Source organism: Ambystoma mexicanum, chromosome 3q, assembly GCF_040938575.1.
Source record: "Ambystoma mexicanum isolate Mex_15411 chromosome 3q, UKY_AmexF1_1, whole genome shotgun sequence".
Taxonomy (NCBI): Eukaryota; Metazoa; Chordata; class Amphibia; order Caudata; family Ambystomatidae; genus Ambystoma; species Ambystoma mexicanum.
Window position 1 is genome coordinate 60,178,678 of NC_090926.1, and position 15,694 is coordinate 60,194,371.

At 46.3% G+C, this 15,694-nt stretch overlaps 1 protein-coding gene and 1 long non-coding RNA gene across 5 annotated transcripts in view; one reads left to right on the plus strand and one right to left on the minus strand.

Annotated features, from left to right (window-relative positions):
* The window catches only part of LOC138582111 (E3 ubiquitin-protein ligase TRIM39-like), a 332,112-nt gene that overhangs the window by 204,349 nt on the left and 112,069 nt on the right, over positions 1-15,694 (minus strand). The gene's annotated exons all lie outside the window — the stretch shown is intronic.
* The window catches only part of LOC138582113 (uncharacterized), a 205,448-nt gene that overhangs the window by 83,628 nt on the left and 106,126 nt on the right, over positions 1-15,694 (plus strand). The window lies entirely within an intron of this gene.

The following is a 15,694-nucleotide window of genomic DNA, read 5'->3' on the forward strand; positions in this document are numbered from 1 at the left end:
AGACCGCATAGCTTGGTTCTAGGAACCAAGCTATGTGATTGCCTCCATGTTGGCTGAAAGCCTAAATAAAGTAGTTCCTCAAGCAGATGTCTTTCCTTATGAGCCTGGCGCCAAAGGCGCCAGGACTGGCCCCAAGAGGGCCTGAGAAGTGGATGCCAGACCTTATTAGTGATCCGAGCCCCGATTCCACCTGGCCAATGGGCTTGCCAATGGGGATCAGGGCTGAGGGTCGTGAGAGCCCCCCCCCCCCCCCAAGGCCCCTCCTAAGGTGTGTCTCCAGCCTGGTCCAGGTTTAGTTGGGAAGTTCTGATGAAACTTCTTGATCAGACGTGGTGCATGGATGTTCTCACTGGGTTCCCAGGATCTATCTTGAGGCCCAAACCCCTTCCAGTCGACGAGATAGTACAACTTGGCTCTAGAGTACTTAGAGTCCAGGATGCCCTTGACTTCAAATGCTGGTTCTCCATCTATTAGCATAGGTTGAGGTGGTGTCTTGATTCGTGTACCGGTTTGCATTGGTTTTAAGAGGGACACATGGAATACCGGATGGATTTGTAGATTAGGTGGCAAGTCCAATTTGACGGCTGCTGGGTTGATAATTGCCTTGATGGTAGAGGGTCCCAAATATCGAGGGTGGAAGGTCCTGCTCCCTTTGATGGGTACGTATTTGGCGGCTAACCAAACCTGGTCTCCTACTTGATAGTCTGGGGCCTTTTTCCGATGCTGGTCGGCGAAGTGCTTTGGTTTTTCTTTAGCATGAATAAGATGTTCCTTCGCCTTTCTGAACGCCTGAGTGATGGTTGTATGACGAGTCTTTACTGCAGGCATTTCCAAGCTGGCAGGAAGGTCAAGCTCTGATGTGCGTGGATGTCTGCCATACAAGGTGTAAAAAGGTGTTTGGCCCGTGCTAGAATGTACAGAGTTGTTATATGCGTACTCTGCTATCCACAGTAAGTCCTTCCAATCTCTCAATTCATGGTGCAGCATGCACCGTAAATACTGCTTGAGGGTCTGTCTGGGGGTGGTGACTGGTGGATAGCCGGACGTCAATCTGTGCCATTGCACAACATTTTCTCCAAAAAATGGATACAAATTTGCTGCCTCGATCGGAGACCAGAACTGATGGAAAGCCATGTAGCTTGACAATGTTTTCCAGAAATACTTCTGCTAGAGTGGATGCGTCTGGGAGGCCCTTGAGAGGAATAAAATGTGCCATCTTTGAGAACAAATCCACGATTGCAAGAACGGTGTTAAAGCCTTGACTCGGTGGCAGATCAGTGATAAAGTCTAGGGAAAGAGTGTGCCATGGAGCAGGAGGGATGTCCAGCGGTTGTAGGAGACCCGATGGTTTCTGTTATTTATTTTGTGCACAGACGCCGCCGGACTGAAAATACTGGACAATGTCCTTACCCCAGGTAGGCTACCAAAAGTTTTTTTACCTTGGCGAAAGTTTTAGTGATTCCAGGGTGTCCTTCGATCAGAGAGTCATGATAACCTGGAATGATATGCTGTTCTAACTCCTTCTCGGGTACATATAGCCGGTCCCTAAAATAAAGTAACTGATCCTTGATGCAATATTGTTCTCCTTGAGTTTGCCATGCGAGGAAAGCATCCGGGTTCATTGACTGTCGAATTTTGTTTCGTAATTTGGCTTGTGATAACGCTGTTGTGATACCCAAGAGTTTGTCTTCAGGTATGATGGGTACCGGGTCTTGAGTAGTATACACCGTTTCATCGATGCCCATTCGAGATAAGGCATCAGCTTTCCCATTCTTGACCCCTGGTTGAAAGGTGATCACGTAGTCATATTCGGCGAAGAAGAGGGCCCACCGTAACTGGCGTGAAGACTGGGCTTAGGCTCTTTTGAGATATTGCAGGTTCCGGTGGTCTGTGATCACTGTAATGGTGTGTCTAGCTCCCAGAAGAAAGTGTCGCCACGCCTTGAAAGCGGACTTCATGGCTAGGAGTTCTTTGTCCGTGATAGCGTAATTGATTTCCGGGGGTGAGAATTTTTTGGACCAGAAATCCACAGGATGCAGCTGGCCAGTTTCTCGGTCCCTCTCTGAAAGGACCGCTCCCATTGCCATACTGGAAGCATCAGTTTCTACGACATAAGGGAAGTCTGTACGTGAGTGCTGCAGGATTGGAGCGGAGGTGAACCTTTGTTTCAGTTCCTGAAAGGCTCTTTCCGCTTCCTCAGGCCAAGAGAACTTTTTATTGCTCTTTCGTAGCAGTACTGTGATCGGGTGCACAACCTGAGAGAAGTCTGGGATAAACTGGCGGTAAAAGTTTGCAAAGCCTAGCATGCTCTGTATCCCCTTCAGAGATGTTGGTGATGGCCATTTTAGAATAGCGTCAACCTTATGTACGTCCATTCTGATGCCTTTCGGAGAAAGGATGAAACCAAGGAATTCTACTTCGGTGACGTGAAAAAAACATTTCTCCAGCTTTGCATACAAATGATGTTGGTGGAGCTTGGTGAGGACTGAACGAACATGCCTGATATGATCTTGTTTTGAGGCTGAGTAGACCAAGATGTCATCAATGTACACTAAGGCGCAAACGTCAATCAGTTCTCTCAAGACGACATTCATGAAATATTGAAACGCTGCGGGAGCGTTACATAAGCCAAAAGGCATGACTCGATATTCAAGCAAGCCATATTTGGTACGGAAAGTGGTTTTCCACTCATCTCCGCTTCTGACCCGGACCAGGTGGTATGCTCCCCGAAGGTCTAATTTGGTATAGATCTGGGCATCTTTGACTTGGTCTAGCATTTCCGGGATAAGAGGCAAGGGGTAGCGGTTCTTCACGGTTATCTGGTTTATTGCACGGTATTTAAAACAGGTCCTCAAGTCCCCTTCCTTTTTCGGTACGAAGAACAAATGACTGGCTGCTGGGGACTTAGATGGGCGGATAAATCCGTTTGCAAGGTTCTGGTCCAAATAGGATTTCAGGTGAAGGTTTTCTGGTTCGATAAGAGCGTAGATCCTGCCGCAAGGGATTTTTGCCCCAGGAATCAAGACAATTTGACAATCATAAAGACTATGCGGCGGCAATGTGTTAGCCTGGTCTCTTTGGAATACGTCCTCAAAGTCATGATATTCATCTGGCAAAGTATTAGTTACTCCCAGAGTAGAGGCTCTAGCATTGGAGGTCTTGGAGACACAGGAGTCGGGTTCTGGGTCAGGAGAGTAGCAAGTCAGGGAGCAGTTGCTGGAGAAAGTTAATTTCCGTGCCCGCCAGTCTATCAAAGGGTTGTGAGCAGCCAACCATGGCACCCCTAGTAACAACCATAACTGAGGTGCCTTTATAAGATCAAACGAAATACACTCTGGATGTCCGTCCTGCCACAGCAAGGTTACTACTGCTGTGCGCTGGGTTACTGGTCCGGAGGCGATTTCTGTCCCATCCACGGTAGTCACCTTGTCCCTGGTAAACTTAGAACACCATGGGAGCCCCATCTCTGCTGCCAACTCTTGATCTATATAGTTACCAACTGCTCCGCTGTCGATGTACGCTTCTACGGCATGCATCTTTGACAATTGTTGGGGATTTATTAAGATCACGGGTTTCGCAAAGTGTGATGTTAGTGGCTCTTTCTCATCACTCGACAAACTGTCCTCTGTGGTTGGCGAGCTTGGTAGTTTCCGATTCCTTAACTGCATCCTTGTCTGTGGCCCTGACAGACCTCCTTGGGGGTTTTATTGGGCAGTCTTTCAGAAAATATCCTGGTTTTCCTTAATACAAACAAAGTTGCTGTTGTCTTCTTTTATCCCGCTCTTGTTTTGTTAACGGAGGTCGTATCCCTCCGATCTGCATGGGTTCTACGGCGTTGTCTGGCCCCCATGGCGCATTGTCTTTAGGCCGAACATAAACTACTCGAGTGTCTGCTTTGGACCGGTCTGCTTTTCGGTCCTGATTCGGTACAGTCTCTGGGGGGGGGGGGGGGGAGGAATCAACTACCTGGGCCAAGACGTCCTTTAATTCGCCTCTTAAGCCTCGAACGAATAACGTGGTTCTTTTGTTTTCTGGCCACCTGGCTTCAGCAACCAGTCTATTGAAAGTCGCAATGTATGTTAAAAAGTCTTGGTTCCCCTGCCGGAGGGATAAAAGTTTGTTATCCACTGCTTGTTCCTAGGTATGGCGAGCAAACAGTTTTTCCATTTCTCTCTGGAGCCCCCCCATAGTCCTGTAACAACGGATCATTATGGGTCACCAACGGCACCGACCAATCCGCTGCACTTGCATTCAAGTATGATAGGATGAAAGCTACCAGAGTTTGGTCATTTGGAAATGCCCCAGGGCGAGAAAGGAAGTGAAGGCGACACCGATTTATGATGCTGCATACTTCCGTGGGTTTCCCGAAAACCTTTCTGGTGGTGCCAGGGGAACTGTTCCAGGCAGCGTGATCTGTACTGGTGTGGGGGTATAAGATGGTGAGATAGGATTTTGCATCAGTGGATTTCCTCCAGGCAGAGGAGTCTGCCCTGCCTGCGATTGCAAGAATTGGCAGATTTCTATACAGTCATGGGGATGGTGCCATGCCCCTCCCCCAGCCGTTCTAGAGGCATACAAATTACAAGCCGTCCTATATGGGGCCAATATATGGGGTCATACCAACTGCCACAAGCTCTGCGTGATCAAGAATGGTTCCCTTAAGAATCACCTAGGGCTACCAACTTGGACTTCCACGCTATTGATCCACGAGGAAACAGGGCTTCCCTACATCAGTCAGATTGTTGCACTTGGACCATTATTTTACTGGATCAGACTACACATTCAAGTACAGAGAGGCAGTCAGGGATGTCCTTGAACAGTCAGGTGGGGTGTCGTTGCTGTGGTGTGTGCATGTAAAGAATGTTGCTTTAAACAGGAAATGCCAAGCAATGGCTTAAAACGGATATCTTTTATGGCTAAAAACTGATCATATTTTAAGTAGTGGAAAAGATCTCATCAGGCGGATTATCGTAAAAAATGGCAACAAAATCTGCTTGGAACAATATCCAACTCAGCATCATGGAGTACTTAGTGGGAGAAAATAGACACTGTGGGATATGAACTGTATCTGGATGTCATGAATCTTAGACTCTTTCGTTACCACTACACTAAATTGAGGTTTTGTATTTTGTCAGTGGCCTACCGTATGAACAAATGCGACACTAGTGTATCCAACAAGTGTCCTTTTTGTATGAGTAGAATCGAAACAGAAAATGTGTTAGCTTGCCCAATGTACAGCTAGTTTAGGAGGATGTCGCCAAGACCCAGGTTTTTGCTATTCAGAATTTACCACAAATGAAGCAATGCTTTTCTGCGCAAGATCTAATGTCGTGAAATGTTTATATAGATCTTGGTTGAAAAGAATGGCAATCATAAGGTCTAGGAAGGAAATAATCACACTATTTTTTTTAAATAGTGACAAGGTCCTCTTGTTATGCATTCTGCATTATGATCCATCTAACGGGGTCCTTTCGAACATCTGTGCAACTGCCATCTCCGGTGCTCATCGGAGTATTACAACTGCATTTAAAGTACCTGTAGCAGAGGTATAGGCTGATATTCACCCAATTGATCCATTTGTTAGGCTGCAGAAATTGGAAAGCTCCAGTTACTGATATTACATTTATCTTGTGCTTATGAATTGTAACCAATTTTACATGGATATTTCATTTTTTTTTTAACTGTGTTACCAATTGCTGCTTTATGTACACTTTTATGGCATTAAGCCAAATAAAGTATTGTGACTGGCTGAAGCTCATGCATGCACCAACCAGAAATAACGAGCTGGTAAATCGAGCCACAGTCGCACACCCATCTCTACCAAAACTATGGAAATAACTACTAACTTGCTGATACACTAACTAGTAAACAAACATTTTCTTCTATAACGCAGAGATTCAATCATTAATATATCATTACATGCTGCAGGTCAAAGTTATCATCACAGAAGGAAAGCGCACAATGGAAAGAAACAAAAGAGATAGTAAACAATACAATTTTCGTGATCGTCTCATCCCAAAAAGTAACCATGAAAATACTGTCCCAGCGAAAGGCACTCTCAGGAATATGAAGCCATTGATTGTTGTGGTTTTGGAGCCTATCTAATTAGCTCTTAACCAGAATGAAGTCCGTGGGCCTCACCCCCTCCACCCCCTCCACCCCCCCCAACCCTCATTTGTAAAGTACCAACCACCAGGTAAACAAGAAAAGGTCTCAAAAGCAACAAACCACTCTCAGACTTCTTTTAGAAAACGACTTACACCATCACCTTGATTCCGTGGTACTGCATCAGGAAGCAGCTGAAACCAGTTCCCCTTCACATACTACTACAAAATCTCTCTCGAACTAAAACCAGGATGGCTAGGTCATCCAGAACATTAGTGAGTACATGATGTACTTGCATGCAATTAAGCCAATGCAGTTAGAGGAGCGCACTTTTCTGGTCAATTAAACCGCATTTTGGATTATAAAACCTCGCAGCAGTACAGCTAGCTGTATTCGCACAATGTTTTTACTTTAATTTACTATTCCCGACTTTCTGAAAGGATTGGCACAGCCAGACCATCCTGCCACGACTGTGAAAGATGGTCTTTAACCAGAACGAACCTGCCACCCTGGAGATCCTTTCCATATGATTCGCTGTACTCTACTTGCTTTAGTGTACTGTAATCTAACTTCAAAAAGACAAAAGGACTTATTGACTTATAGACAGACTATCCACCTCAAAGGAAACCTATAAACAGTCAGCACAGAATAAAACTAAAAGCAAGTACTGTGCACAAGCGGGTCAGAGACCAGTAAATTACCTCTAACAGTGTATCACTATTGAGTATTTACAGTATACCACCATCAGCTCAATGTGCTGTGACCAAGCAGAGGCGAAGCCAGACTCAACATTTTGGGGGGCTGAACGGCAGTTTTGAAAATTGTTAGTGAGACAGGACATTAAACTTATTGCGCCACTGATTAACCCCCCCCCCTCCTACCACCCACTCCCCAAGCCCAGGAGGCTGAGTCGATATTACGCTTTCCTTTGACCCATTAGGATCCATCTTCCACTCCAACTCACCAGAGGCGTAGCCATGATTCTGTAACAAGTGGGACCTGGAGCCAATGTAGTAGGGCCCACACTAAGAAGAGCCAGCAGAAGGAAGGGCACTTGTTCTGCCCCCAGCCAAATGGTAGTGAGGGTAGTGAGGGAGGAGGGGAGTTGTCCCCTTGAGAAAAGATTTTAAATAGGTTAAAATAGTGCATTTTTCAGTACATTTTGTGATAAATTAGGTAAAAAGCCACACAGTTTACAATCGGTTTTGCAGGGTAAGACATAAAAAGTCCATTAGATGCCAAGCAACCAACAACACACAGGAGCATTTTCAAACACATTTTCATAATGCTTTGCCCGCTACATGCCAGTACTCTGCAAGTGTAAAAAAATCCTTTTCATATTGACTGTGGCCACACATGTGCATTTTGGTGCACCTATATATGCCACTATACCCACATAGGAAAATACTCATATTTGCTTAGTCCATAATGCCAGGAACAATACTATAACAAAGCATGTTTTTATGCTGGTTCTGCCTATACATGACAGTATCCCCATGTAAGAACATACTTCTTTTGGCTTTGCCTTAATCCCAGTGAAAATAAGCCATGCCACATTAAGAAAACATCATCTAAAATATCACCAACTCCCCAAATAAGAAATCTCATGTTGTATTTGCTCCCTAAAGGCAGAAAAAAGTGTCATGCCACAGTAAAAAAAAACATTCCCTTGCAGGCTGCATGAATGCCCCCACCCCAATGTAAGAATACTCATGTTGCCTTTGGCCTTAAGACCAGTAATAAACTGCAATGCCTCAGTAAGAAAACATGCTCTCACTGACTGTGAACGGAGAGGAATGAGGACAACACAAGGGGAACGAATGCACCACAGTAATGAAGGGAGACAGCCTGGAAGCCATCGAGAGGGGGAAAATCAACGATCCCTTCCCGGGCTGAACACAACCACGGTTGATAGAGCGTTGCATGGAGCCAAACTATTGGGAGAGAAAAACGGCAATGACCTGGCAGTTCCCGCTCCCCTGGTTCACATTTGTTCCTTCCCTGACCTGAATACAACCGCGACTGACGGAGAAGCGTCACATGAAACTGTGAATTCCTTTTCCGAGCAGCAAGAATACTCGGCAAAGTGTTAGTGCTTTACACGCTCCTGTGTCCCAGTCAGTTGTGTACCACGCGGCTTCCTTCACAAACAAACAGAAAAAACAACAAACTCTGTCAGGGCACTGAACATTTCCCGGTCCCCATTTCAAACATGTCACTCACCTTTCTTGTTTGGAAACAACGCTCCAGAAGGTTTAGTTGCATCGGCGTGCTTGAAACTAACGAAGGACTGTGCGCGTCTTTCCGAATCTCTTGTAGAGCCCCAGAAGAGGGGGGGAGGGTGGGGAGAGAGAGAGAGAGAGAGTGAGAGAGCTGCACCTGAGACGCTCTGAGCATACGAGGACTAGGGGTCACCTTATCACTGTTCATCCGTATCTCAGAAGGAGGAAGAAGGCTATTTCAGAACGCCGAGTCATCACTTAAATTTGTTTTGTTGATTCTGAATAAAGGCTATTTAAGTTCCTTTAATACAGCGGCTGTCTGCCTCATCCAATTTTCGTGGCAGCGGTGGGATTAGGCAGCACGCCATGAAGGGAATTATCAAAACCCTAGCCGAAGGACAACAGCAACTCCAACAAATTATCCAGGTCCAGTCACATCAGGCACAAACGGACCGTTAAACCATCCAACAAGCACTCCAACTGCAGGCTGCCAATCAGATGCGCTGAAGAAAGTCACTGACACCATGGCAACAAGCAGAGGGTCCCCTATGGCTCCAACAACAGTGCTACAGAAGTTCCAACCCAGTGAGGACCCGTGCTATTTCTTCACCAATTTTGAAAGAGTTGCTCACAATGCTCAATGGCCCGTTGAGAAGTGGGGACACTTTATAGCCCCCTTGCTGACTGGAACTATGCAAGGGGCCTACCAAGCCGCCAATCCCGCTGGGGACACAGCGTACGTTGAAATAAAGAGGACCATACTGGAACGCATGGGCATGGATGAAGAAGCGTATCGGATCAGGCTCAGAGAGACAAAACTGAAACCGGGGGAAACACCCAGACAGTTGTACTCAAGACCGGACTGAAAAATGGCTCAAACCATCTAGTAGCAGTATCCAAGACATAGTGGACAAAGTAAATTTGGAGCAGTTCACAGGGGCTCTACCCTCTCCAATGCAACGATGGGAACAACAACACCACCGACCCATGTTGGTGGAAGCCATTGATATCGCTTCCGCTTTTCAGAAAGCGGGATCCGTCCACATGCCTACCACTGACCTCCCACTTCCAAGAAGCTCCACTTTAAAAACCCAGGGAGCAGGGGAACAAAGGACACCACAAATGGAATCCAAGCCTATACCATAGCCAGCATTAAGTCGACAGCCTCAATGCTTCGATTGTGGAGACTGGGGGCATATAGCGAGATTTTGCCCCAAAAAACCTAAGCCTGCAGAGCCAATGGAAATCGGATTTATCCAAGGAAGAGAGTACCGAGAAATTGAAATCCTTACTTCCTAGATGTCTGGGTGGATGGTACTCCCAGACAGGCCCTCCTCGACAGCGGAAGTGAACAAACGGCAGTCAGACCGGAAGTAAGTTGGAACGAGGTTGGGTTGAAAAACACCATACCTATAAAGTGTGTACATGGGGACACTAAGTCATATCCGTCCAAAGAGGTTACCACAGAAGTAAAAGGGGTTGAGTTTAAGATGAAGGTCGCCATTATGCCTCATTTGCCAACACTGGTACTGCTAGGGACGGACCTGCCCTCATTTCAGGACTGTGTAAAGGATGCAGAATGGTTGAGGACAGCTCCCTTTTCACAAATAGAACTCAATCCGGCACTTACCAAGTCCCCAAGGAAAAGTAGGAGCGAAGTGAGAAGGGGAAAAATAGAATAGGCAGAAGAAAAGAGGTTCACGGTGGTCAGACTGGTTACCAGATGATAAAAAACCTAGTTTTCGAAGATAGTTAAGCACCGACCCCACCTTGAGAACCGCCTGGGACCAGGCCATTGTCCCACCAGAGAAGGGTACCACCTATCCTTGGTGTCTTCAAGGGGTCTACTGTATCGGGTCACCAAAGATAGAGGAAATTTTGATGTGGAACAATTGTTAGTACCCCTGAGTTTCAGGCCAACCATCTTGAAACTAGCACATGATGATACAACAGGGGGGACATTTGGCAAGAGTCAAAACACAAGAAAAAGTGATAAAAAGATTCTATTGGCCAGGAGTTTATCGGGATGTGACGAGGTATTGCAAAGAATGTGTTGTCTGCCAGAAAACCAATCCCCGAATACCTCCCAAAGCCCCCCTGCAGCACTTGCCCCCCAATAAAGGAACCTTTTTCCGAATTGGAATGGATATAGTAGGACCCTTAGAACCTAATAGCCATGGCCACCAATACATCTTAGTTATTGTGGACTACGCAACAAGGTACCCTGAAGACTTCCCATGAGAGGAACAAGTGCAAAACAAATCTGTAACCTGCTGGTACCTTTCTGTGCCCGTGTGGGACTACCCTCCGAAATAATTACTGACCAAGGGAGAAACTCTGTATCTGGAGTGATGCAGAGGGTATGTCAGCAACTGAATATAAGACAAATCCGTACCACAGTTTATCATACACAGAGAGATGGTCTGGTGGAACGATAAAATAAAACTATTAAGCAGATGCTAAAAAAGGGGACTGAACCTACGGGCACTAACTGGGACCAAGTGTTACCATGGGTACTCATGGTTAAAAGAGACACCCCACAATCCTCTACCGGGTTCTCCCCGTTTGAACTGTTGTTCGGACATAAACCTCGAACAGTGCTTGACATAGCCCGAAGTGAATGGGAAGACCAGGAGGAAGAGACCCAACTTACTGACTATGTTACAAATCTTCGAGACAACTTAAAAAGATAAGAGAATTGGCCAGGGAAAATCTAGCCGCTCCCAGATAACTCGAGAAAAATATTACAATCGAGCTACCAGGGTACAGACCTTCCAGAAAGGTGATAAAGTACTGGTGTTGTTGCCCACATCGTACAATAAAATGTTGGCCCAGTGGAGGGGTCCATATACAGTGGTAGCAGTGCTTGGACCCGTGAATTACTTAATAGAACAACCAGACAGGAGAGAAAAGACCAAGAACTATCACATTAACCTCCTGAAAGAATGGAAGGAACCCAGTAAAGCTCTGATGGGGATGAATGCACTATCTCGGGATGTGCAAAACAGCGAGTCAGAACCTACCACCCTCCAGACAGTGCAGTGGGGTCCGGAATTAACGGAAGAGAAGAAAAAAGAATTAATGGAATTCCTTAAACCTTTAAGTGATGTTTTCTCTTTCTACCCTGGAATAACCTCACTAGTAGAACATCAACTAGAGACATTGCCAAACCAATAGATCAGAATAAGACCATAGAGGCTTCCAGAAACCAAAAGGGCAGCAGTACAAGCAGAAGTCAAAGAGCTGTTGAAACTGTGAGTTATTGAAAAATCAACTAGTCACTTATCTTCCCCGATGGTGCTGGTGCCCAAACCGGATGGCTCCACCCGGTTTTGTATGGACCATCGAAAACTAAATGACATTTCTACCTACCAAGCATATCCTATGCCTTGCATAGATGAATTGTTGGAAAGGCTGGGAGCAGCACAATATCTCACTAGTATAGACCTTACCAAGGGTTACTGGCAGATACCTTTAAGAAAAGAAGTCAAGGTCAAAACCGCCTTTTCCACCCCATCAGGATTATACCAGTTTACGGTCTTGCCTTTTGGACTTTACGGGGCTTCCACCATGTTTCAGTTGTTGATGAACAAGGTGCTGACATCTCATAGTGCTTATTGTTCGGCCTACTTAGATGACATTATGGTTTTCAGAAATAGCTGGAAGGAGCATCTTGAACATCTGGAAAATGTCATAAAAGAGTTGGAAGCAGCAGGCTTAAAAATCGACCCAAGAAAAATGACCATTGGAGCCCAACAGACACGGTCTCTGGGATATCTAGTTGGGGGTGGAAAAATTCGACCCCAACTAGACAAAGTAGAAGCCATTCTGAAGTTACCAATGCCAAGCAACCGGAAGCATATCAGGGCCTTTCTGGGATTTGTGGGCTACTATAGGAGATTTATTCCCTTGTTTTCTACAGTAGCCGCACCCTTGACAGAAGCTTTGAAAAGTACTTACAATAAATCCATCCACATGGACCAGGAGGCCCTTAAGGCGTTTAACCACCTAAAGAAATCTATTTCAGCCCTACCGGTTTTGTACTGTCCCAATTTCAAGAAAGAGTTCTTCCTACAGACCGACGCCTCTGGGGCTGGGTTAGGTGCTGTTCTCTCACAGGGAGTTGAGGAAGACCTATACCCAGTGGCCGTTATTAGTCGAAAACTACTGCCCCATGAAGAATCTTACTCCACCCTGGAAAAAGAGTGTCTAGCAATAAAATGGGACGTGGAAACTCTGAGGTATTATCTCCTAGGTCGGACATTTACCGTCTTTAGAGACAATGCGCCACTACAATGGTTGGCGATACAAAAAGATTCTAACCAACGTGTTCTGAGGTGGTTCCTCACTCTGCAAGCTTTTTGCTTCAAGACTGTACATAAACCAGCATCATTCCAGGTGGTTCCGGATTATCTATCCCGAAGCGTTGATTGACCCGAACGGCTCGAGTTTTCGGGGGTGGGGAGGGTGGTTTGTGAATGGGGAGGAATGAGGAAAAGACAAGGGGAACAAATGCCTTTGGAGCACCGCAGTAATGAAGGGAGACAGCATGCAAGCCACCGAGAGGGGGAAAAAATCAACGCTCCCTTCCCGGGCTGAACACAACCGCGGTTGATAGAGCGTCGCATGGAGCCGAACTATTGGGAGAGACAAACGGCAATGACCTGGCAGTTCCCGCTCCCCTGGTTCTCATTTGTTCCTTCCCCGACCTGAATACAAACGCGACTGACGGAGAAGTGTCATATGAAACCGCAAATTCCTTTTCCGAGCAGCAAGAATACCCGGCAAAGTGTTACAGTGCTTTACACGCTCCTGTGTCCCAGTCAGTTGTATACCACACGGCTTCCTTCACAAACAAACAGAAAAGTACAACAAATGCTGTCAGGGCACTGAACATTTCCCGGTCCCCATTTCAAACGTGTCACTCACCTTCCTAGTTTGGAGTCAACACTCCGGAAGGTTTAGTTGCATCGGCTTGCGTGGAGGAAGAGGTACACCGCGAGTTACCGGCTTTGGCGGGAGAGTCTGAATGGCATACATGGTTCAAAGAGAAAGGGGGCGGGGCTTACGGGGATATTTATAGAAAACCAGCACAAAGCAGTTGTTTTGACCAGTCAGAGTCTGACTGGTCAAAACAACTCCAGCCCCTATATAAGGGTGAAACTAACGAGGGACTGTGTGTGTCTTTCCGAATCTCTTGTAGAACCCCGGAGGGGGGGAAAGAGAGAGAGAGAGAGAGGGAGAGAGGGAGAGAGGGAGAGAGGGAGAGAGGGAGAGAGGGAGAGAGAGATAGAGAGAGATAGAGAGAGATAGAGAGAGATAGAGAGAGAGAGAGAGAGAGAGAGAGAGAGAGAGAACGAACGAACTGCACCTGAGACGCTCTGGGCATACGAGGACTAGGCGTCACCTTATCACTGTTCATCCGTATCACAGAAGGAGGAAGGCGGCTATTTCATTTTTATGTTTTTGTTGATCCTGAATAAAGGCTATTTAAGTTCCTTTAATGCTGCGGCTGTCTGCCTCATCCTATTTACACTGACTAGCTGGTAAAATAGCTCAGCGGGCTGAGCGCATGCTCTTGTAATCCGAGTGTGATTCGCAGGTTCAAATCACAAAGCCAACTCAGCCTTTCATACTTCTAAATGACCTCCGTGATCTCTACGGTACTTGTACTATTACGTTGTCTTTGCACCTTGAAACCTCTTATTCTGTACTGTACTGTGTTTTCCCTGCTCACCAAGTTTTACCAGCGCTGCAATACTTACGGGTTTCCGCGCTGTCAATAAATGCAATAAATAAAGCTCGTTAAATGAGTGCAAACTTCGGTTGGATGATACATTTGATGTAAATATGGCCCATGGCCCACAGAAATAGGAACAGCACCCACACCATCTAAAATAGTAAAAAAACTCGGCATCCTAACGGATAACACACTAACATTAGAACCACAAGTAAACGCAATAATCAAGAAATGCTTCTTCCTCCTACACTCGATAAAAAGAATCCTACTACCGTTTCTGTCCTTCACTCATAAAACACTAACAATCAACGCCCTCATCATGTTAAGAATTGACTTTGCAAACAGCCTCTACCTATCCAAAACGCAGCAGCCAGACTCCTCTTTAAACTATTACGAAGGGACCACATCCCCCCCAATGCTAAAAATGCACTGGCTTCCAAACAAACAACAAATCATGTTAAAAATGATGTGCATAACGCACAAAGCAATCCACGGCCAAGGAACAGAATTCCCACAAAAGAAAATAACCATCTACCAACCGACAAAAACACTCCGATCAAGCAACGACATCCGCCTGGAACCAAAATCATACACAAAGAAACTTGGGGGATCCTCATTCTCCCAACTGGCAGCAAAAACTTGGAACACCCTTACGAAAGAAATACACAATACAAAGTACCACCTAAAATTCAGGAAACTACTCAAAACCTGGCTCTTCACCTCAGACCGAATCAACTAACAGACACCAATGAAAATAGAACGTGCCACAAACACACGTGCCAAGAAGTAGCTAGGGAGGGAGGAGGCCCAGGATTCACCCTCTTCCAAGAATAACTGATAACTAGGCAAAGCCCAAGGGACAGGGACCGTAGCTGGAGATGAAGGAGCATTAATCATTAACTAGCACCCAACAGGCCAGGGAGCGCTTAGGAGTCAGAGGGAGGGAACCGCGGCCTAGGAGCTCAGGAAGTCGATGGCAGGCAGACCCCACTGACAACCAAAAAGCAACCCACAACCTTAGGGATATCAACCTGGTGTGATGGGGAGGTCCTTACCACCTTCCCGCCCACAGATCACTAGACAGTCACAGAGACATGCCACAGCCTACAACGCTTACCTTGTGCCTGGTACCTGCGGGAGCGCCTGGGTCCTCGGTGGGCCGCTAGGGCATCTCCTAAACGGAAGATATAGGTGTTACTTACAGAGTTACTGTATGCCTTGGGCCCCTCCCTAGCTTCCCAAACCACTTGTGTATTCCCTGTGGGTGCTGAGCTCACCAGCGTGTAAATGATATTGGGCTCTCCATCCTGCTGTCAGTTGCAGGGGCAATGTTCTTCTGCGTGCACCACCAGTTACTTCACTGGTTTCCAGGCCCAGACCAGCTGCAGCCCTTTAGTGCTGTGTGTGTTAGTCTTGGTAATGTCCAGGGACTCTTTGCAGGATGGTCTGCTGATGTCCAGTGGCCCAGGGCCCTTAGGGTATCCAGCAGCTTAATTAGAGTTCTTTAGCGCTAATCCCTAGAAGCTGGACACAGATACTGTTTTTCTGTAACCCCATGACATGCGGGATGACTCGTGCTTCTTTTGAATGTCTGTCACAGCTGTTTGCCGTGTGTGACAAGCTGCGT